The following is a 22,921-nucleotide window of genomic DNA, read 5'->3' on the forward strand; positions in this document are numbered from 1 at the left end:
CCAGGAAAAAGAGATATTCAAAGCAGATGGTAAGAATGAGTAACGCTTTGAAGAAGCGTCAATTCAGTGAAGTAAGTTATGATCCAAAAGTGTAAGCAGCAGACTTGCAGTAGGAAGGACTTTGAGAGCCTTGGCTTTGGCATGGCCTGAGGTCAAGGAAGGAAGCACAAAATGACCACAGGACCCAGCCTAAGAAACCACTGACTAACCAAAGACACAAAGAAAAGAGATGGACTCTGAGGAGCCTGGGCTCAGCTTTCTGGGGACAAGTGGCATAACAAACCCTAGACCTATATCTCTCCTGTGGCTTATGGTGATTGATTTGATCTTTATATCACTGCAGACCAGGTTGACACAGTGCTATGTAAACAAGGCCCTGAAATAGCAGAGATGTGAGCAATAGAAGACCACAAATGAGGGTCTGGAAAGGGAATTCCCTGTTCCCCTAGGTAGTTACATTAGTCAGCTTTCCAGTCAATGAGACACACACTTGACACCCACAACTTAGAGGAGGACGTTGGCTCACAGCTTCAAGAGGTTCAGTCCATGACAACCTCTGAAACAGAAACATCATGGTGGAGCAAAGCTGCTTAGTCCATGGCATCCAGGAAGCAGAGCAGGGAAGCAGGGCCAGAGAGAAAGTGGCCAGCGATTATGTATAGTACCCAAGATCACACCTCCATGACCCACCCTGACACACCCAGGAGTGTGCTTTAGAAGTCTACTGATTCTCAATCCAATCAAATTGGTAAATTGGGATTAATAGTCACAGTAGTCCTGATCAATGATATTCCTCACTGTCCTGTAAGGAAGACTTACACTGGCAAAGAGCCTTAAGATTCTCTCCCTACCCATCTGCTGGTTGCTGTTCCTTCAGTTTAATATCAGTGTTCTCTGTGAAGGTACAAACAGCAAGGTAAAGAGAACACCCTAATTATAATCAGAAATTATATTTCTTTAATCACTCAGTCATTCTTTCATACAGTAAACATATATTCAGTACCTATAATATTTTAAGTACTGTGTAAGCCACTGAAATCTAGCTTTCCAGATTTTACACACCTGCGTGCACACACACACACAATCTAAAAGGCAGGGTTGGCTGGGTGTGTTGGTGCACACCTATAATCCCAGCACTCAGCACTCAAGAGGCTGAGGCAGGAGAATTGCTGCAATTTTGAAGCCTGTCTGGGCTACATAGTGACTTCAAAGCCAGCCTGAATTACATATCAAGATCCTGTCTCAAAAAGACAAAAACAAAAAAAAAGTGAAAACAGTTCAAAGACAGGCTCTACATGGAAGAAAAAACTGCAAATTCAGAGGTGAGAGGTACATTGGACTCTTGACTTCCAAACTCAATCCATTCCCTAAGGCTGGTTGTAGCTCAGATTGTCAATTGAAGGCTTGGGCTCCTCTACACAGCCTTCAAAGTCTCCCTCCTGTCCACAGGCAGATCTCAGTGTCCTTAGAGAGACACTGGCCCAGGATTTTGCAATTAACCTTGTCCAGTAACAGATGTTGTAATGTTCCTTCCAGAACTCTTCAAGGTTAAATCTGTATCTGAGACCATCTGAAAGCACACACAGCTGGCATTCAGGTCATAACTCAAGGCGTTCGTTGTAAGTTAAAAGTAAAGTTCTGGCCCTAACCTCTAGGACACCCCTGCCACGGATTCTAGTCTCTTGTCCAAAGTTATGGCGCACGGCGGGAAGAAAGAATAAGAGACAAAATAGGGGCGCAGCAGGGATCTGGGATGACCAGTTGTTCTTGAGGAACAAAAGCCATGAGGCACCCAGAACCTTGGTATTTATTCACTGAGGAAAATGGTGAGAGGACTGAGATTGGATGTGCTAAGAAGCGGCGAGGCCAGCAAGGCTTGCAGCAGAGGAGACAAAGCATTCTTGTGGAAGGGAAAGAACAGCCAGATTTAGGCTCCAGTGAATGAGTAACCTGCTTTGTAGCCAGTTCTGGGTAAGGGCTTTCCTCTGGAGTCATGCAGGCCTCAGTGCAGATGTTACCTCATATCTTAGCCCTGTGGTGTCACAGCCATCTACCTGAGCTCAAACATGGCCATTGATGACAAACAGCGCTTGCCCCTCATCAGCCGCCTGCTTTCATGAAGATGCATACACAGCCTCCTCCAGACTCACTAATTAAACTTAAAGCCAATTTAGGGAAGTCTCCTCTGTACAGCCTGCACTGCTCGTAAGTAAGCACAATCCCACTTGGGTCTGGGGAAGGTGATGTGGCCATCCTCTGCAATAACCCAAGTTGTTCATATGTCAGGCCGGTTGCAACTCAAGGGTCCACTGTACTATAGTTGATAATTGTCTTAATTTGTTTTCTATTGCTATAGCTGAACACCACAGACTTGGTAATTTATAGAGAACAGAGGTTTATTTGGCCCACAGTTCTAGAGATTGAGCAGTTCAGGAGCCTGTTTCTAGCACCTGCCAAGGTCCTTCTTGCTGAACCCTAACAGGGAGGCAGAGGACATTACAAGGTGGGCACACTAGCTCCATCTCTCTTCCTCTTGATATCGATACTAATGTCAGCGTGGGTCCCTGCCTTTATGGGCTCATCTAATCCTCATTACATCCCCTGAAGTCCCCAACTCCAAATGCTATTAACACACAACTTTGGGGAGATTGTTTCTAACACAAGAAATTTTGGGAGACACACTGCAAACATAACAACAGCTTTATTCAGAAATTTTTTCTGACCAGAAAAATCCACTTTATTTGACATAGAGCACGGCTTTTCTTTAAATTGCAGGTTACACTTTTATCAGCATAGTCCACGTTATTAGCTTTGCCTTCATTTTATATCATTAAAGAAATCCTCACCATGCATGCAGATGGCAGGACACCGTGCAGGAACGAGAAAAGCTCTTTAAAGGAAGCTAAGGCAGACATATGAGAAGCTGCCTCTAATCCTTTCTGGAAGCAAGCTGAGTATAAGCCCTACATAAATGTATCTTTGGAGAGGATGCATATGGAATTACAAATCCATCAACCTTCCCATGTATCAAACAAGAGGAAATCAAACTGCAGCCCAAGAAACTTGTGTTACTGCAAGGGGCACTTCTAACTGCAAAGTTATTAATTACTAAATAAATTAAGTGGGAGATATTTAGGGAAACTTTCCTAGGCATCCTTTAAGACATTTTGAGCTGTATTTCTCTGAGAGACCTGATAATCCTGCTTGGATATGTGAATGAGATGAATAAGGTGTGGATAGAGAGGATTTTTCCAGCCCAAGGAGTCTAAGACTTCAGCTAAAGTTTAGCAGTGGATTCTTATCATGTACACTGATCCTATATTTTCAAGCTAACCATGCAGAAAGATAAAATTTCAAGGCAACTAAATCACCTGGGGCTGCTGAGTTACCTCTCTTTCCTTCTTAGCCCTTCTCTTCCTGGCAGTGGAATTTCCATTTCCCTAACTGAGTTGTGAAACATCATTGCTCACCTCTCAGCTATTCAAGCCAAAGGGCTTCCCTGCTTCTCGCTTGAATGATTGCAGTGGACCAGTTCGCCTTGCCAGGACAAGCCCCTCCTGCCTCCAACCCTTCCACAGACCTCTACCCCATGACTGAAAATCGTCTCTGAATCCCACTTTGCCTGTGCGTAAAGTCCACAGCATAGCTCTCAAAAGCGCCACAGTAAATCTCCATTCTCCTTTGAGATCCTCTTTGCTGCTATCCCTCTACAAGTTTCTGGTGCTTCCGTCAGACTTGGACCCTAACTGTTCCAAGGTTCTATTTTGTAGGCTGCAGACCTATGCCAGCCAGCACAGGCTACATAGAGATGGGAGTAAAATAAAATAGCCCCCAGATCACAGAGGCTTCCAGCAACAAGAATTTACTTGTTGCTCATGCGACATGCCCACCTTGGGTCAGAAGGCCACTCTGCTCACCAGAGTTTTCAGGAGGCCAGGTATGGATACTTCATATGACAAAAGGCTTCCAAGTAACCAAGACAGGGAAAGAGCATGGGATCAGGAGACTCCTGATTGCAAGTGGAAGAACCCTTCTCTTTGCCTGTACCTGTGGCAAAAGCTAGAGACACAGCAGCGTCCAACTCCGAAGAGGGCAGGACAGCCCACCGTACCACGTGCCAGAACACAAACGCAAAGCAGTAGCTGGCAAGCAGCTGCTGTGGCTGCCAAAGGCCACCCTGCTGGATGCTGAACATGTAGCTCATTGTCTCTCCTGCAAGCAAAAACACTCATGTTCCACCATCACAGGGAGAAAACTCAAAAGCCCTACCCTATCCTGAAACAGTATCAACCTTAAAGTGATGGTCTACGGTTTATGTGCGATCATCCGAACATCCGAGAATGGTAAGCAGTAATATTCGTCCTGCCTGGGTGTGTGTTTGAGACATACAGACACACAGAAAAATTATCTGCCTCCCACACAGGCAATCTATAATTGAAGAACAAGAACAAAAGAGCCCCGGTAAACACTCCCATTCAGAAGGAAGGAGTGGGGCGAGAACAGTAGTCATTGAGCACAGCAGTTCTGCCCCCAGATGTTGTAGGCTCTGTGCCAGGGGGGCAGAATATTTCTGGGCTAGGCTGTGGTGTTACTCCTGGAAGCAGCACCCCGTCCTTTGTTCTCCATGTCCCCTAGACCCTCTCCAGAAGGACATTTCTGTTATTCTCCCTTCCCATATCCATAGTCTGCACCAGGGTACGGGAGGGAATGTGTGTGCCTCAGGACCCCGGGAGATTTCAGGAATCACTCGATTGCATGTCTTGTGGCCTAGGCCTGTCCTTTCGGCAGTACAGCTGTCTCAGAACCATGGTCAGCTTCATAACATTGACTCTGGTGAGTTCCAGGCACCAATCATCAGACTCACAGATACCTTCTAGATGCAGTTATCAATTTTTCTCAATTTTTCACCTTCCTATCCCCATATCTCTGTCTTACACACTCACTGAGCTGAGTAAGAGAACCAAACTTATTAGCTACTTTTCTCTGGACCATTTTGCTTGATCAGCAGTATTTACTTAACTGTATCTTCATTCTGAATTCTCTGAAGCCATTCAAGTCTTAGACAATGGAGTGGGTGGCCATATCCTTGATTTTAACTTTGCCATGTACCCTCACCCTTTACATCCCCTCATAGGTTTACCTAGTACAAGTGCATTGGAAATCGGTTGCTTTTTCAAATCCTGTGAGTCTGCAATATCTCGACCCTCCTTCTCTTTCACTGTGACTCCAGAAGGGTCAGAGCTCATTTTCTACTGTGTAATACCTTGTCAAAGTTGTCAACAGCAACTGGCACATGCTGTTAACATTGTGTTTAGCAACTACCTCTACAGTTGAGTTCATTTGTTACATCATCTTCCTTCCAAGTTGCAAGAAACAGTGTACTCAACGATTCATCACTGTTCAACAGGGATCGACGCTTTTCCAGCCTTTAAAAGCAAGGACTTTGCTGCCTGCTACCAAATGCTGAAAGTGCAGTCACAGGCTTTGGAGGTTTATCGTTCTTGTTGCAATAGCACCCCATTTCTGGAACCAATCTGTGTTCCAGCTAGGATAGACTAGATTATGCTCCATTCATGAATGACCCCCAAATCTCAATTGTTTGTTTCTTGATCTCATCATTGTGAATTGGCAGGAGACTCAGCTCATTGGAGTCACTCAGATACTCAGAATGACCCAGATCCCATGTCAACAGTTGCTTCCATGACCACCAAATCACAGGAATGGAATGTGGCCAGTGCAGCATTATTTCCTGGAAGTGAGACATTGCCTTCACACGGATCATTGTCAAGGCTATCAACATGATCACTCCTCACTCAAAGAGGCAGAGATGTGCATACCACCCCATACCCAGATGGACAGCTGGATATATTGGGCGACTAGTACCTCAGCTGAAGCTTTTGTTAATGCTATTCCCTACCACTTACCTCTGCATTGTCATCTCCTCCACATTGTTTAGTCAATGAAGACATAGCAGCATAATGCTCAAGAGAGCTCAGGCTCTGAGGCTCATTTACCCCAGTTCAGGATCATGGCTCTATCTTTTCAAGTTTGGTCTTGTCACTATCCTGTACCTCAGTTTCCTTATCAGCTGCACAGGAATGATGCTATTTCCCTATCTCAAGAGTAATCATGAAGATTCAAGAAGGCAGCACTTATGAGTCACTTAGTACAGCACTTGGCATGTAGCAAGTGGTCCAAAGATGTCAGCAATCACCATCATTGCTGTGCTAAGCATTGGGATATATTAGTCTTCAGGATTCCTGGTATAATCTCTTACAGTCTAATGGGGAGAACACTGTAAGAAAGTTCCCATCCTGTAAACCTTTCTCTCAAATCTAAGCTCTCCACAGTGGCCTTTCTGTCTTCCTCCTAGGAACCCACAAAGCCCTGTGTTAACCCTTCTCAAAGTCATCAGGCTTCCTGATGTTCCGTTCAGTCCTGTGTGCCTGATGTAGAGGGAGGTCCAAGCACTGTGTGCAATAACATCTGTGAAGTACCTGGTCCAGGTGAGCCATGGGTTGGTGCTGCCCAAACTCTGGCTATCCTATCCTAGCCCTGTTTGCATAAGATGATTTCAACAGGAACTCCAAGCAGTGGCTTCAACTGCAGTCACTGGGTTGAATTTCCATCTAGAATTGGCCCAGATGCGTCTGTGTGCTCTTGGGTTCTTCAGCCTCCCCGTGCTTTTGAATCCGTGGTTCTCTGAGAAGCTCCCTGTTCCCTCTCCACCCGCTTAGCATTGCCAGCCCACCTGGAGGTTGGGAACTCAGTCTGGCAGGTACACATTAGCATGTTAAAAATATCTACACAGCACCCCTAGCATTGTCATCCTCTTTGAACATTAGCATACTTCCTTCAGTTCATCTGGGGAATCCCTGGTCTTTCTAGTTTTGGAAGGAGGAGGGGGTTGGCTAGAGGAGACGAGCCTTCACTAGTCCTTTTGGAGCTGCAGAGAGGTCCTCTCCAACAACCACACTAACTACTCACCACTTTTTACAACTGACTTGTGAACCCATGCAATCCAATGAGGCGCAAATATATTGGATCATCTATCCCTATGACTAGTATATTTTAATTTTCTTCTGAGCCTATTTTTTCCAGATAAGTAGCTGTAAATACAGTAAAAGTTAATCAAGAGTTTTCAGTACATCTCCTCTGATCGTCCCAGTAGTTGCAAAAGGAATTTAGAGTTGACTTTGGCCAAGACTTTATTGATGAACCAGAGTTTCTCATAGCTGTGAGCTTCATGAGAGAGCCCAGCTCAGTCCTGGATCTGAAACTGTAGCTTGCTGCTTTGCATGCCAACTTGCTTCCTCCTACTGACTCAGAGAACAGTGGGGACCTTTCCCTGAACAGCCTGGGGACTGTCTACACCATCTGGACATTGTTTTTGACTTGAGCTCAGAATCTTCTTTCAGTTCTCTGGGCCTCATCTCTTCCCCAGAAAAAGGAGAGTTGAATGCTCTTGGCATCAATCCAGGTTGCCAGCTGGATGGAAATGGCCAGTACCTGGGCAGCAGCATCTCCATGCCGCATCTCAAGAGAGTCAGACACTGTTGAGAGTCTAGCCACCTGAGAACTGGCTCCTCCTAGAGCTTCCATCTGCTGAGTCTGGGATTACAAATCCAAGTGAGGACCACTTTCCCTTGTTTCTGACCTTCCCACCCAGTGAAAAAAGGTTGTGTTGGAGTGTTAGGTGGAAAAAAGCTAGAGATGAACATAGCTGGCTATGTTAATCAACTTTCTGTCACTATGACAAAACACCTGAGATAAATAATTTATAAAGAGGAAAAGTTTATTTTGGCTTGTGGTTTTGGAGGTTTCAGTCCATGGTCAGCTGCTCCATTGCTTTTAGGTAGTGAGGAGGAAGATCCTGGTGAGGGGTTTGTGGTGGAAGAAAGCTGCTCACCTCATGGTGGCCTGGAAAGAAAAAAAGGAGGAGCCAGTGTCCCAGTATCCCCTTCCAGGCCTTGGGCCCAGTGACCTCACTTCCTTCCATCAGGCCTCACCTCCTGAATCTTCCACCACCACACAACAGCACCCTGGGCTGGGACTAAACTTTCAGCGCATGGCCTTTGGGGGACATTTAAGATCCAAATTATAACATTTGCCATGTTCATCAAGGCTGAAACCACATGTCTTCATTGAAAGGATCCACTCCACAACACAGGGTCCAGTCAGCCAATGAAAGCCATGGGAGGACACCTTTACCCAACTCTATGTTCATTTTGTCACCCTAGTAACTGGACATTTCTTGTGATGATGACATAGCTAATCTCATACAAACTGAACTAGAGTTTATTGTCTCACAAAGTCAAAGAATGAAATTGTGGACAAAAGGAGAAAGTTAGGAGAGTGTTTATGGGAAATGAGAAGAAGAGAACTAGCCCCTGGGTTTCCAGGATGGGTCCCAAGTGGACTGTTGTCACATGGCTTCTCGGTCTAGAACTTCTCATGGCAAAGTGGAGCAGGGAAATTGCTCAGTTGCTCAGTGGCCACCTATCCCAGGTGGCTCTGTGGGTTTAAAATGACCCATTGGAACTCAGGCTCTCTAAAGCTGTTACCCAGAATAGAGTTTAAAGGAAACCAGGATCTTAAAGAAAAACCAGTTATTCTACATTTTAACTTCCTTCAAACTCAGGAACATAGCAGGGAGGGGCTGCAACTCCCTTAGTAGGAAGGGGCTGCCTTCCACGTTGCCAGAGAACCCCCATTCTCAGCCCAAAGTCCTAGTCCACTGTCTATTCTTATAGCTCTTGTCAGTGTAGCTGATCACTCAACTCTATCTCACGCCCTTCCCCTAGCAAGCTGCCTACTCATACACTGACCAGCTAAACTGTCTTTTACAATGGGAATGTTCACACCGAGGAAATCAACATGTCCCACAAGTCCGACTTTTTCTTCCTGGACAGTCTATTTTCAAGCATTTGCCAGCACACACTGTGTGTTAAGTCCCCATAGCCTTTCTTCAGAGATAAGATGAAAGAACAATTTTAGAAGCAAAACTGGAAGGAACCTTAGAGATCATCATAACCCAGTTATATTGCAGATAGGAAGTGGAAGCCCCGAGACCAGCAGGGCTTTGCCTGCACTGCTCAGGGAACTCTAGGACCCAGGTCTTCTCACTCTCAACCAAAAACTCTTCCCAGAGGGATCACAGTTTTCACTCAGCTGTGCTCCCTGCAGAGAAAGAGGGTCAGAACTGTGTGGATAATGGTCACCATAGGCAATGAAAACAATTTTGTGTAATTATTTGCAAATTTCAAAATAACCTTGAATACATTACCTCACACTAAAAATACCTGATGTGTTCCAAAAAGGGAAAAAAATAATACAGAATGGAAATGTTAAGGAATGCCCCATGAAAAAGATACAATTTCCACCTGGAGTTTGTATAATGCGAGGCGGCAGACTGTGGAGAGGAAATGTGAGTATAAAAAAATGGCTGATGCATCAGATGAAGCATTAAGAATGGAAAACCATCCTTGGGTAGTCAGTGAGACTTTAATTAGCAAAATCCTTAACTATCCAGAGAATTCATTTGATTTCGGTCCAGTTATTGATAGGAAATTGTTGACGGCAGAGTCAGGAGAGGAAGCAGTGTGTCATTTAGCATGGTGGGGAGGGAAAGGGCCAATTACAGGAGAGGGTTTTTCTCATTGAGGTGAAATTATATTCAGTATTATTTACATAAGCACATATGTATAGAGGACTTTTTAAACATCTCAGAAGCCATTCTTTCTGCGGGGTGGTTTTATAAAGGATTGTTTCTTTATTTCCTGTTTTTCTGGGTTTTTTTCTTCTTGCTTCTTTTTTATTTGTTGTTCTTGTTGTTAGAAAGTATCTGGATAAAACCTGTCCCCAGAAGCCCCAAGAAAAAAATGACTAACACTTAGAAGCACTCTGTATATGACAGGCACAGTCCATCAACAGATAAAGGGATAAATAAAATGTAGTATTTATACACAACGGAGTACTACTCTGCCATAAAGAAGAATAAACTTGAGTCATTTATAAGACATGGATGCACCTTGAGACCATAACATTAAGTAAAATCAATCAGAGATGCAAGCTTACACAACACATGGTTTCTCTTACATGAGAAACCCAAAGTATAAATAAAGAACAACATAAAATATAGATAATAGGAAGTAGGGTGATAGATCTTCCTCAGATAGGAAGGAGACCAAGAGATGGGGAAGGGGGTGGTTGCCAAGGGGAAAGGGATGAAAAAAGAGTGAAGATGTGTTCTGTACAGGTACCAGCTCCACAAGGAGTGTAGACATTACGTATGGCAAACTCATACTAACACAAAATTTTTGAAACAAACTTTAATGGTGCCTGTGCTACCTGAAATAGTATTATGGTAAGTTAGACACAGAAGACACTGAGGCAGAGGATGTTAATAGACTTTCCAGGAGTCACAAAGCTATCAGAGGTACAGCCAGGATTTGAACCTGAGCCTGTACCATTAACCACTTTACTACACTGCCTGTGGCTGAGAGAGAAAAGAATGTTGTATGCAGAGTTTAAAACCAAGTAAAGAAAGCCTAAGAAAGTTGTACCAATCCAGGAAGGAAATGAGAAGCCAGAGTGACCTGACACGAGAAAATGTCAATGTACCACGTGACACAGATCATGAGAACACCAGCAATCAAAAGCTCCCCCACGTCAGGTCAGGACTCCAGTAGCTGCCACCACCTCACCACAGCATGTGTTCGGTGTTGATAAACTGTACCACGAAGCCCCTTGTCTACCCGTGTCTGTCTTATGTTAGGAAGAATGGCAAGATTTTCTTTTTTGTTATTATAGAAAAAAATACAAAAATTCCAGCAGCACCTACAAATATCTAAAATCTTCCTCACCTCTCCAAACTCTTTGTACCTGTCCATCCAAGTAAGAATTCTTACTTTCTTCTATGTTCTTTCAGAAATGTTCTATGCACATATAGTGCATACACGTCTAAACTTTCTTTCCACCTACTGTTCCGCCATGTGTTCACTCTTAAAATTGTACCTTAGACATTCTTTTCTACACGTGTACAGAGACTTAGCATTATTCTCCTTAACTCCTTAATATTGGTAAATATTCCAGTGTGATCCTGTACTATAAGTTATGTCACATGTTCCCTCTTTGAACAGGGAATATTTTGTGCTGAGATATGGAAGGCAAAAAGGCCTAATTATAAGAAAAAGAAATATTCACAACATACCAAAATGGTCATAGGATTACAATCGTGGAACCAGAGAGCAGGAAGAAGCTAAGAGTTCAAAAGAAACTTTAACAAACATAGTAACTTAGGACCTCAAAGCACCTGGTCATTCAAAGAAAATGAAAATGAAATAAAAAACATGATATAAAGTGAAATATATTCCCAGTCACCAAAACCAGAAAGTGTAACCATAAAACACACATTTTTAGAGACTGCATCACTCCGGGGTTGAATATAAACCATCTCCCATTGGAGAACAATCCAGGCACATCATAAAAATAACTCAACTTATTTGGTTTTTATTTTTTAGCTTAGCAGTCATGGTGATAGTCCGTCAATGGCTAAAAATTTCCAGCTTCTTTTCATTTTGGAATAATTTGAGCCTGAGCTATTGAGAAGATAAATTAAGATCCTCCTTCTTATTTTCCTGTCCTTGTCTGTCTTGAAAAAAACAATCATTCCCAGGTTGAGGAAACTCCTAGTATTAGTGGGAGGGAGTAGTGACCGTTGGTGAAAAAAGGTGAGGTGCTTTGCTTTGGTTTGGATTTGTTTTGTTTTCCAAAATAGGTAAGTCCATTAAATCTGTGCAACCTTCCCTCCCCACCTTTCTTGAGTTTATTTAAGTAGTTGCCCATAGCAACCACCCACACTGGAAGCACTGTAGGAAGCTGGGGATTGTGGAGACAGCTTGGCAAGCTTCTGCTTGCTTCCCTGATTTTTTCTCTGTACCCTGGAGGTAACTACATAAAATTTAAATGATAATGTAAATATATTAACAATGGCTTGGGGGTCGCCTTCTTTTTTTTTTTTTTAAAGCATTACTTTTTAAATGACATAAAATATGGAAAACAATCCTGGTTCTTTAGCATGCACAGGCTGCCGTGGACTCCGTTAGAGGTGGAGTAGATGCAAGAGGGAAAGGAGGCTGCGGAGAAGGCAGAAGGGCCTGGTGCTTGGCAGCCTCTTCCTGTCCCTCTTTGCTCAGGGGCACCTGGGCTGTCGGGCCATGGCCACGTGCATGGGAAAAGCACAGCTGGGTTCCAATCTGGACTCGGTCACCCTCCACCATCCCTGCCTTCCCTCTTCCCTGTATGTTCTTCCTTTTTAAAATGGCACCAGTTACCTATCAAGAAATAAACATGGGGAAAATGAAGGGAACCAACCATTGTGAAGCCCCTAACCCGGAATGCTTGATTCACCAGGGATGGATTCACCGTCTTCATGCACTAGATACTCACTTTACTTTGAAATAAACAGCCAACATGAGCAGAACAAGACAAGTGGGAAACCACAGAAGCAGGTGCAGAGAATCAAGCACTAGGGGCCCACCATGTGCCCAGCACTGTCGGGCAGAGCGCTGTGAGGCTCCTCCCCCTGGACCCTGAGGCCTCCTGTGCCATCCACGTCAATCGCCTAGGACCTAGTTTCCCCTACTTTGCTCCCGTGGCTCAGCCCTGGTCCCTGGCTGACTGGAAAGACTGAACAGGAAGCCATCTGCTTCTCCAGGCCCACCCAAATGTTCCCTCTGCCTGAAGACCTCCAGGGCTCCTTTTCAAACCCTGTCTTTCAGTCACAGCACTGAGTCCTCTCCACGGGTGAGTTCCACAACCAACGAACGGCCTGGCGAAGCACATGCTTGCCTCTTGTCCTGAGCCAGTGTCTTTGTGTTTCCAGGAACTCGGTGATGAGGGGATTCCAGGGTGCTGGGCCCTTTTTCCTTGTACATCGTGATACTCTGAGTCCTCATCTCGTTGAGTACTCTGGGTCAAACACACATGAGAGTAAGTGGGGTGACTTGCCTGGTGTCCCGCTAAAACCGTTACGAATGCCCTCACTACATGTTCAATAGCCTTCAGTGGCAGAAAGCTTGCTTTCTTCTCTCGTCGTCGTTCATCTCTCTCATCCTTGAGCTGTTCTTGGTAGTCTTTATGTGGTCTTTGTGGTTGTAAACATCTGTCATTAACCTTTTTTTTAGGGTTTTCTTTTCAGTCTTTTTTTTCCCCATGTTTGCAGTACATAATGACTGCATTCCTCATGGACATTGGTACACGTACACAGTGCATCTCCATTCTTTTCTCATGCCCTTCCTCCCACCCTCCTCCTTCCATCTCCTGGTCCCCTTCCGCTTTTTAAAAGATCTGTCTCCCTACTTCCTGGCAGGTCTTTTGTTTTTCTCTTTATCTACAGTTTGGGTTTCCTCTTTTGATGCAGGAGAATCTGTTCCACCAACAGCAGGTTGTCTCTGTCAACTTTGTATTACTATAACAAGTACCTGGGATGACTGCCTTATGTAGATAAAAGGGTTATTTCTGGCTCATGGTTTCAGACAGTCCAGTTCACGATCAGTCTGCCCTGTTGTTTTGGGCAGTGTATCATGGTGGGAACACGTGGTAGAGCACCCATGTCCAGTAAGAGAGAGAGGAAGGAGCAGAAAGAGAGGAAGAGGAAGGGGAAAAGAGATAGGAAAAGGAAGGAAAGAGAGAAAGGAAGTAGAAGGGGAAGAAAGACAGGAAACAGTAGTGGGAAAGAGGCAGGAAGAGGAAGGGACTGGGGTCTCACCAGGCCCATCAAGGGCACTCCCCCAATGACCTGAAGATCTCCCACCTCCAGGTTCCACCACCTCCCAATAGGCACCCTTGGGGGCCACGCCTTTAACCTTGGGTGGAACATTCAAGATCCAAACCATGGCACCAGCCATGAACAGAACTGGAGTCCAGCCCAGCATGCCTCACGTCACCAGCTAGCAGGGGTCCTAGAATGAGTGCTAATGGAAATTAAAACTAAAGCAACAGGATGAATTTATAGGCACCAGCTTTCATTGGGAAGTAAGGGAAAATGAGAAGAGACTTTAGTCTGAGGGGCTGACAAAGATTAAGCTGATCCCTTAACAAAGGAAAGTAAGAGAAAAATCAGGACTAGACTGCAGCTTGCACAAGTGGAAGAGACACACACTGAGGGAGAGGCTCCGACTGGCCCACCAATAAGAAGGGAGCAGTTTTATGGGACGCTGGGCTGGGCTGGGTCTGGCTGGTCGTTACACAGTCATGGTTTTGTAGCTCCAGAGGAATCCCCAAGGCTGGGGCTGCTCGGTTCCCAAGGTGACGTCTCTGCTTGTGAGGGTCTCCACTTGCGGTGGTCTGCAAAGCTCTCTTTTCCTGGAATCCAGAGGAGTACAGATTCGGGACAACAACTGAGGATTTCTAGGCATCACTCAGGGTGGACTGGAATTGGGCATTGTAAAGTCTGGGAAGTAGATGTCTCTAGAAATCAGGATAAGTTATTCTTGCCTTAGTGTTCTCAGTCTTGAAGGGGGATGGGTAAATTCAAGGCTAATCAACCTTGTTTTGCCAACACTTCCTAAGTGATTAACATACCTGTATCCAAATTTAAGGTAATAAAGGGTACGAAACAAAACTCGAGCTTTATTCTGCTTTTAATTACCTACCGAGCATCTGTAGGTCCAAGTGTAGAGTCACGAGTTTTAGCAAAAACCACTTTTAAGTCCCTGACTGCTTCAAAAGAAAACATAAATTTTTCTTTTAATGAGCAATGGATCAAGGGTCCAGGAGTTTGTCATCTGTCCCGATGGTGTGCTGTGTCAACTCCACAGCAAGTCTTTTTCATGATACTAATGCCAGCACAACATGGTAAGCGACATAATACAAGAAGAGGGAAGAATTCTTTTCACCAAATCTTCATTCTGGAAGATTTCTCAAGGCAAACTTGGGTCAACAGGGTGTGTTGTTTTTTTGGTTGGTTTTTTTTTTTTTCTTTTTGCACTTTTTTTTATTTTAAAAAGAAAAGAAAACAAAATAACAACAACCAAGACAAAAACAATAAAAACAATTCAAAATTTCAAAACAAGGTGATAGGAAGTTAACAAGGGCTATTATATTACATATTGTTATTGTCAACGAAGTTGCTCAGATTACTAGCTGTAAGAATGCAAGATTGATCAAATAATTAAAGTGAATAAAAATAATAAAAAATTACAAACAATACAGAGTTTCACTAATCAAGGTAGTAAGGATTCAGCAGTGGTTGTTACATTGCATATTGTTGTCTTCAAATTAGTTGTTCACATTACCAGACATAATCATGCAAAACTGGTCAGAAAAAGAAAATGTAAGCATTAACTATACTTTTCAATAAACCAATAGACATCAGCAGTCCAATTATCCCAGCTATCCTTGTATATCCATATATTTCCTTCTTTCTTTCTTTCTTTTCTCCTTTCCCTCATCCCAGTTGTTCCTTCCCTTTGAGCAACTTCTTTACCTTTCACAATAGCTATTGTACCTTTTGGGTTTTATTTATTTTTTCAGGTATTTACGCTAGGAATACAATACAATGTTTACATATGTGGCTGATTTGTTTCACCTATGAATATGGACTCTAGTTGTATCCATTTGCCTATAAAAACCTCAAGATGGGTCAACAGTTTTAAATGTAGTGCCTACCTTAATCACAAATCTCACCCCCGCCCGCCTCCCCTCTCTCCTTACCTCTCTCTCCTCATTGGGACCCAGGATAGATACAGAGGACTGGGTGTCAGCAGTCAGTGTTGATGAAAATATTTGACAGAGGTCCCTGGGAAAACTGGTCACCAATTAGCAATAACTCTGTAGGAAATACTGATGCTACATCCCCAGTTCTTCCAGCCCTTTTAAAATTTTTGATTTTAAAACAAGATTTTAGCTAAGTTGCCAAGATGCCCAGGCTAGCCTTGAATTTATGATCTTCCTGCCCCAACCTCCCAGAATACTGGGATTACTGATGTGTGCCACCACACCCGGCAAGGTATTGCTTCTCGATCCCTTAACAGTGTGAACCCTGTTACCCTCAGAGGAGCTGTCTGCGATGGACTAAATACTGTAGCTCCGCTCATCCCAGTTGCTTAGCCTCATAGCACTGCAGAGTCTCCTGAGATGGTACAAGGAAAAAATACATTGTTTGTGGGTTTTGGCTGGCGTGTAAAAGGAGAACATGTGTGTTTTACTTGGGTAATCTGTATTCAACACATAAAAATAATACAGAAAATATGTTTATTCGGTGAGTGTGTAACTTAGTGCATCCCCCACCGCAAGAAATCTCCTTCTCATTTCAAGGGATTTGGGGCTTTTCATGTCATCCACCTGTCCTGTCTATGTGGACATTGAGTTGGTGGCACCGTGGATCTCCTTCTGATCAGAATGAGTGGCGTTTGTCCAGCGGGGTTAGGGTTCTGCCAAGTCGGAAATAAGTGCACAATGCACAAAGACAACCAGCTGGAGTTACTTCCACCCTGAAAATGAACGCATTCTCTCTGGAGCATCCTGCGGTCCCTAAGCCACCCTGTGTCCTGCACGACACAGGCTCCAGGGCAGAAGAGCAAAGGCGCAAGGTTCTCGGTGGGGAACAGCAGCCCTGCGGAAATCAGCTGGGTGGGAGGGGAAGGAGCGCCGCACTTTTCCTCTACCCTGTGTTACCCAGTTCACCGGCGCAGTGGACTGTGACTCGCTGCTGCACAGCCACCTTGGCGATCGGGTGACGTCTGTGCCCGCCTCCACACGGCCCTCTGGGAGGTGGCTCAAGCCACACCCTGTGGACACGTGTGACAGCATGCATCAGTGAGTGCAACCTTTCCTTCCCCCACACTCTCCCCACACCTTAAGAGTTCTCTCTGCACGTAGAGCAGCCTCCTCGAACTCGCAGCTTTCTGTGAATGGGGAGCAAGGAGCACCCTGATGGGCATCCGTGGGCTCCGACCCACATCACTCCGCATCTCTAAGTCCTGCTCAGCAGGCACTAGAAGCGAGATGTCCTGACAGGGAGGGTTTTGCAGCCAGGAAAGAAACGAGCCGGTGCTTCTCCCTGAGATGGGCTGTGAGTTTGTACGTAATCGTGCGTGATGTCAACCGCGCAGAGTCTCTTGTTCACAAGCTAGGTCCCAGCTGACAAGTTTCGTGTCTCATTACTGACCCCTGAGCTGATGCTGTCTGCGCTGTCATGGTCAGGGAAGAGGAGGAAATACAAGCAGTTAGAAATGGGGGCTGAGGTGTGTGCCGTGTCTGCTCTCTCATGGGCACGAGGACTGACACACCGGGGACCGTCCGGGCCTGCTGCCCGCAGAGCCCATGGACCTCGACCTCATGGCTCAAGGTCTGGAAGACAAGGAGGCATGGGAGACACAGGAAGCCTGGAGTGGGTGAATGAGCACAACCACAAGGCAAGGAGGTGACACAGGGTCGCCCCACGTTGGGCAGACCCTGTAGGACATGGGGCACACAGCCAGGGAGGGAAGCAGGACTCCGCAAGTGTTCCCAGGATGAGGTTTGCCTGAGTGGAGGAGATTGAGGGGGAGCAAATTTGGACGAAAAAGAATAGATGTTTTCTGTTTTGTTTTTTTTTACTTTTGTTGTGTTACTTTTTTGGTTGTCACATAATAACTGTGCATACTTATGGGACGCAGGGGACACATCCATTCCTGTGTGCGTTGTGCAGTGATCCACTCAGGGTGACCAGCAACACAACCATCCTCTTGGCCTTTTATTGCCTCTGTATGGTGAGTCCATTCTAAATCCTCTTCTAGGGGCTGAGGATTTAGCTCAGTGGCACAGGGCCTGCCTGGCAAGCGCAACGTCATGAGTTCAATTCCCAGTACCAGAAAAAATAAATAAATAAATAAATAAACAAATCCTCTTCTATCCACTTGAGGTATATTAGTCACCCTACTGTGCCATGAAACACCAGATTTTAAGAATAAAGGTTTTTAAGTACAAGAGCTCAGCAGGAATCCAAAAGGAAGTTTCCTTGGCATCCTGGCTAGAGGCCTCTATGTCTTTGCCGTGACTTAGGGATTGTAGCCCCTATCTGGAGAGCTGAAGGTTTTCACTGCTTTTTATATCACATAAATTTAAAAGGTTTCATCTCCTAGGCTAAAGGTCAGCCAGGCAGGGATTTATTTACTGAGGTTACGAGCACTTCTGAGAAGCTGGTGGAAGGGAAAAGGCCCGCCCTGGCCCCAGACCGTCACATGTACGCCCCCCACATGGTGCCCACTGTACCAAGGAGCAAGGAGCCCAGCACCATGCACAACACCCCTGGGTGGACTGCACAGAGCCACTGGGTCAAGGTTGGGATCCAGAATGTCCCCTGAAAGCCTCACTATGTGCAAGGCTTGGTTGCCAACTCACAGGCTTTGGGAAGGGGTTTAATCATGAGGATTCCAACACCATGAAGTGGATTAATCCGTGGATGACTTTGTTAGCCACATGGGCTTATTAGGAGGCAGGGCCAAACGTAATGAAGCAGGTGACTGGGGGGCTGGCTTTGAAGGGCAGATTTTGTCTCCAATGCCTCCTCTTGGGCTCTCTTTCTGTCTCCCTCCACTGTGAGGCAAGTAGCTCTCCTCTGTCACACCTTCCCTCCAGCATGTTCTGCCTCACCAGAGACCCAGAAAGAAGGAGCCAGTCTGCCATGGACTGAACCCTCTGAAACTGTGAGACAAGATAAACTTTTCCTTCTCCAAGTTGTTATCCTCAGGTATTGTGTCACAGAGGCAGAGAGGTGACTGACTCACATTGCTGCAGGACAGTCCAGAGGAAGTGAGGTAGGACATCTGTCTGTTCATCCCTCTGCCTGTACTCCACTGGATACCAATGACACTGAGCTTCCTTGAGAGCCAGGAAGGAAGTCTTAGCTCCAGGGTCCAGCTACAAGGGCCTGGCTGAACCCAGCTACACCCACAGGAAAGCAAGACATGGGCAGAACAGCAGAGGTAAAGACGCAGCAGCCAGGATTTTCAGGTGGCAGCATGACCAGAAATCGTAGGCCACTCTGTCTAGGAAATGCCAGGGGTCCAGCGCTGAGGCATCAAGCAGGACCCCAAGGATTAAGAGGCACAGAACCTTAGCAGATCAGCAAACTCAGGCTCAGCCCAGGTGGCTCCAGTGTCTGAGGAGCCTCACCCCTTTGGTGAAGAAAGAGAGCCGCTGCCTATGGTGGTGACACATGCTGTCCAGGCAGAGGACCCTCCACTCTGGGGCCCTTCAGGGGGATGAATTGCACAGCTCAAGGCGGAGGGTGGGGGAAAGGAGAGAGAGGCCAGGTCTCCAAGCAAGGTCACTACGGCACCAAGGCAGAATACCCCACCCACTGCTGGGGCTGGGCAGGAGGCTGTGGGCCCATTGTGTCCAGGGCCGGCACTGGCAGGGCTGCCGGTCAGACACCCACTGTGGAGGTCCATGGGGTATAACGGGGGTCTCTATTACTTCCACTGTTAAAAATAATCAACCGCCCACTTGCCTGCTTTTTTTGTTTTGTTTTGTTTTGGTTTGGTTTTTGGTTTTTGGTTTTTTTTCCGGCACCGGGAACCAAACTCACGATCTCACGCTTGCCAGGCAGGCGCTGTGCTGCTGAGCTAAACCCCCAGCCCCCAGCTTACCTGTTTTAACTGTGCCATGTCTCAGCATCTCACCTTAAGTAGAAGGCTTCAAAATACTGAGACTGTTACACTTTCCAGAAGAATATGTTTTAATTCACACAAAATGCACAGCCACCCATGAATGATATCACCCATCACATAGTGAGTATCGCTGACACTTAAGTCACTGTCTGTGCGCTTCTGTCTGGAAAAGAACTCCCCCCATAGGTGTACAGAAGCCCACACACGCGCACACGCGCACTCACCTTGCTTCGATAAATGGAATCTCGCAGTACAGATGAGACTCCGACACCTCTGAACTCAGGCCAGCTTTCTGACTCTAGATCCCATTGTCCCATCAGCCACTTTGAGTTTTTTGACCCCTTTGTCGTAACAAGTGTGTACAAAATTAGGAGAAAGAAATCACCACTTCCGACCACTTTCCCTTTTTGTGCTGATTTCTGGTCAGGGCCACAACACTATGTCCTACCTTGAGACAGGTTTGATTGGTAGTTATCAGGGTGCCTTGGGAAGTGGGGAAGACAAGGTGCTTGGCAGGTCCGGCGGAACGCTGCCTGGCCTGCTTTCTGGAGGACTGTCATTTTTCATAGCCTGATGAGCTGCCTCGCCGGCCCCTTCTTGCTCCAGAAACTTCATCACAATTGACAGGTCTTCATTGCCTCGGCCCAGAAGCTGCACCCCACGGCATCCCTCGGAGGTGAACCTGCACTAATTGATTATGTCATTCCGAAGAGGCAGAAAGCACATCTGCAGGGGCCGGGCTGCTCTTTTTGTGTTAATGAAGCAGGAGTAGCCTCCATGTTTGTCTGTGTCTGTCTGCAAAGTGACAGTGATATATCTCGGGCTGAAAGCAAGTTCAGGGGCCTCCTGGAGAAGCACGTGAATCTCCCCACCCTTTGTGACAGACGCCGAAGTCCCCGCACGCCCCTCACTGTGGTGCCGCCCAAGGAAACCTTCCCCACTGCCTGCTGCCAAAAACTGGGAGTCTGATTCCCTGAAAGCCTCCTGTCTTTGCTTATTCCCAAATTCAGTCAAGGACACATACTGAAACATACACGCACACACCAATGCATCTTTTCCATTAAACCAAGTGTCTTGTTTCCTGCTTTTCTTGAATAAACTAGATAATGAAAATCACAACCTAATCCAGCTCTTTCCATGTAGAGATTAAATTAACTAAGATCCCAGGGCACTTTGAAACTTTCCCTTCAACAAAATGACACAATCCTCCATCACCAGGCACCTTCTTTCACAGAAAAATGAAGAGCAGGTAGCTTGTTCTAAAATCTTTCTTGAGACCACAAATTTTAATATTTCTTGTGGTTCTGATACACACCTGGGAGCCAGCGGGTATCTTCCCAAACTAAAGTCAGCTGCACTTCATTGATATTTCAAAGCCACACAGAGCTTACCAACATTTCTGCACATTTAAAAGCATTTTAAAGAATTTTCTGAAATAATGTATGTACCAGAGTTGCTGCTTATAGTAATTCCCAAAATGTTGATTCTGATGAATTAAAATTATAACTGCTGGTTACTTAATATGGCACCTAAAACTCTGATATTTCTTCTGTTGTTTTTTGTCCTTTCAAAACTGTTTCCCCTTCTTCTCTTTAATGTAATACTTGTCATCTCTTTTGCATTTCATTAACTCTTGGGTTTTTGTCACTCTTATCTTTCCAAGATCTTTCCAAGATAAGAGTGACACAGACCAAGGGACATTTGTAAGTTCTCATCTTTTTTGACTTTTCTGGGATATTTCACATTGTTGATGTGTAATCCCAGCACTCTGAGAGACCGAGGCAAGAGGATCAGAAATTCAAACCTAGGCTGGGCAACCTAGTGACTTAGTGAGACCCTGTTGCAAAATAAAAAGTAAAAGAGGCTGGGGAGGTAGGTCAGTGTGAGGGCCCTGGGTTCAATCCCCAGGAACGCCAAGAAGGAAGCAGAGAAGTGGGGGCCTCTGTTACCTGTTCCACATTGTTGATTAATTCTCTTCCTCATCAAAGTCTTGTGAAATGCTGTTGTTATGGGGTAGATCTCATTGGGTCATCACTATCTGTCTACATATTACTCTTCTAGATTTTGGGCTGGACTGAGCCCTAGGACTGTAGAGTTGGCACACAGTGCTAAACTAACTGCAAATGGATGCACTAAATATGTAAATAAATCTATAACATTAAAAGAATGAAAACAGCAAAATTAGCTATAATATCCCCACCTAAGAGGGGTGGATTTGTTATTGTTGTTCGTGTTTTTCCCTCAACCTTTCAATGCTTTGTCCATAAGCACACATATTTTTAGAGGTTACTTGTAGCCCTCATGGTCATAAAGTTTTGTGTTCTGGGTTTTGCCCTTACACAGTGCTTTATTGCCATCCCTCCATGTTTATAACTGTACACATTCTATAGCCAAGCCGAGCCAGAACAGATTACATCTCACCAATGAGCTGGATGCCAAAGTTTAAGGACCTTAGAAAGCTACTTAACTCAAAAAGCGAACTTTCCCATTTGCCAGATGAACCTGGTCGTATTTGTTTATAATCTGCAAGCAAAGTATGTTGTACAAGGAGAAATTATTTCCAGTATCTTGCAGGCTTGAAGTGTGTTTCTGGGACAGAAATAACTCACCCGCCTCTGTCTCTTCCTCTGACGGCAGAGCAGTTACTGCTAATAACCTTGTTCTCCCAGTCAACGAGGCCAAAACACCGAACCTCTTTTGTGGTTTTAGAGTCATCAATTTTCTTCTTTTAGAAGTTTCCTTCCTTCCTTTCTCCTATCGTCTTGGCCCCAAAATGATCAAATTTCAGAACTAACAAGAAGCAAGGATTTATCCTTAATCCAGCTCTCATGTTTCAGCTGTAGAGAGAGAGTTAGGAAAACAGGAGGCAACTTACAAGTCTGTACCTCCACAGGGTCTCCATGCCCCTTCTAGAATGATCCATTTCTGAGAGAATTGTGGACGCAAACTAAAGCCCAAACATCAGGTAGTTTGCTGATGGCTTTTCAGACACTAGCAAGAATGAATAAGAAAAATAACCCTCAAGAAAGTGATGCAGTTCCACTCATTGTCATGGTGATATGATGTCCATATGACTCCTCACACTTAGACAGCATGAACCACGGGGAAGTCATGAGGAAGCCCATATGAACAGAAGATACTTCCGTGTTTCTTTATTATGACAATGCATCCAGGGCCAAAGAGGCAAAGACATTTTGTGATGTCCCTATTTTGAATATTGTTAACATGTTCCCGAACTTGTTTTTGGAAATGTACATTATCTT

At 45.2% G+C, this 22,921-nt stretch overlaps 1 protein-coding gene across 8 annotated transcripts in view; it reads left to right on the forward strand.

The window, feature by feature from the left end:
- The window catches only part of Dlgap1 (discs, large (Drosophila) homolog-associated protein 1), a 296,231-nt gene that overhangs the window by 74,490 nt on the left and 198,820 nt on the right, over positions 1 to 22,921 (forward strand). The window lies entirely within an intron of this gene.

This window comes from Chinchilla lanigera, unplaced genomic scaffold, assembly GCF_000276665.1.
Source record: "Chinchilla lanigera isolate Chin_1 unplaced genomic scaffold, ChiLan1.0 scaffold00001, whole genome shotgun sequence".
Lineage (NCBI taxonomy): Eukaryota > Metazoa > Chordata > Mammalia > Rodentia > Chinchillidae > Chinchilla > Chinchilla lanigera.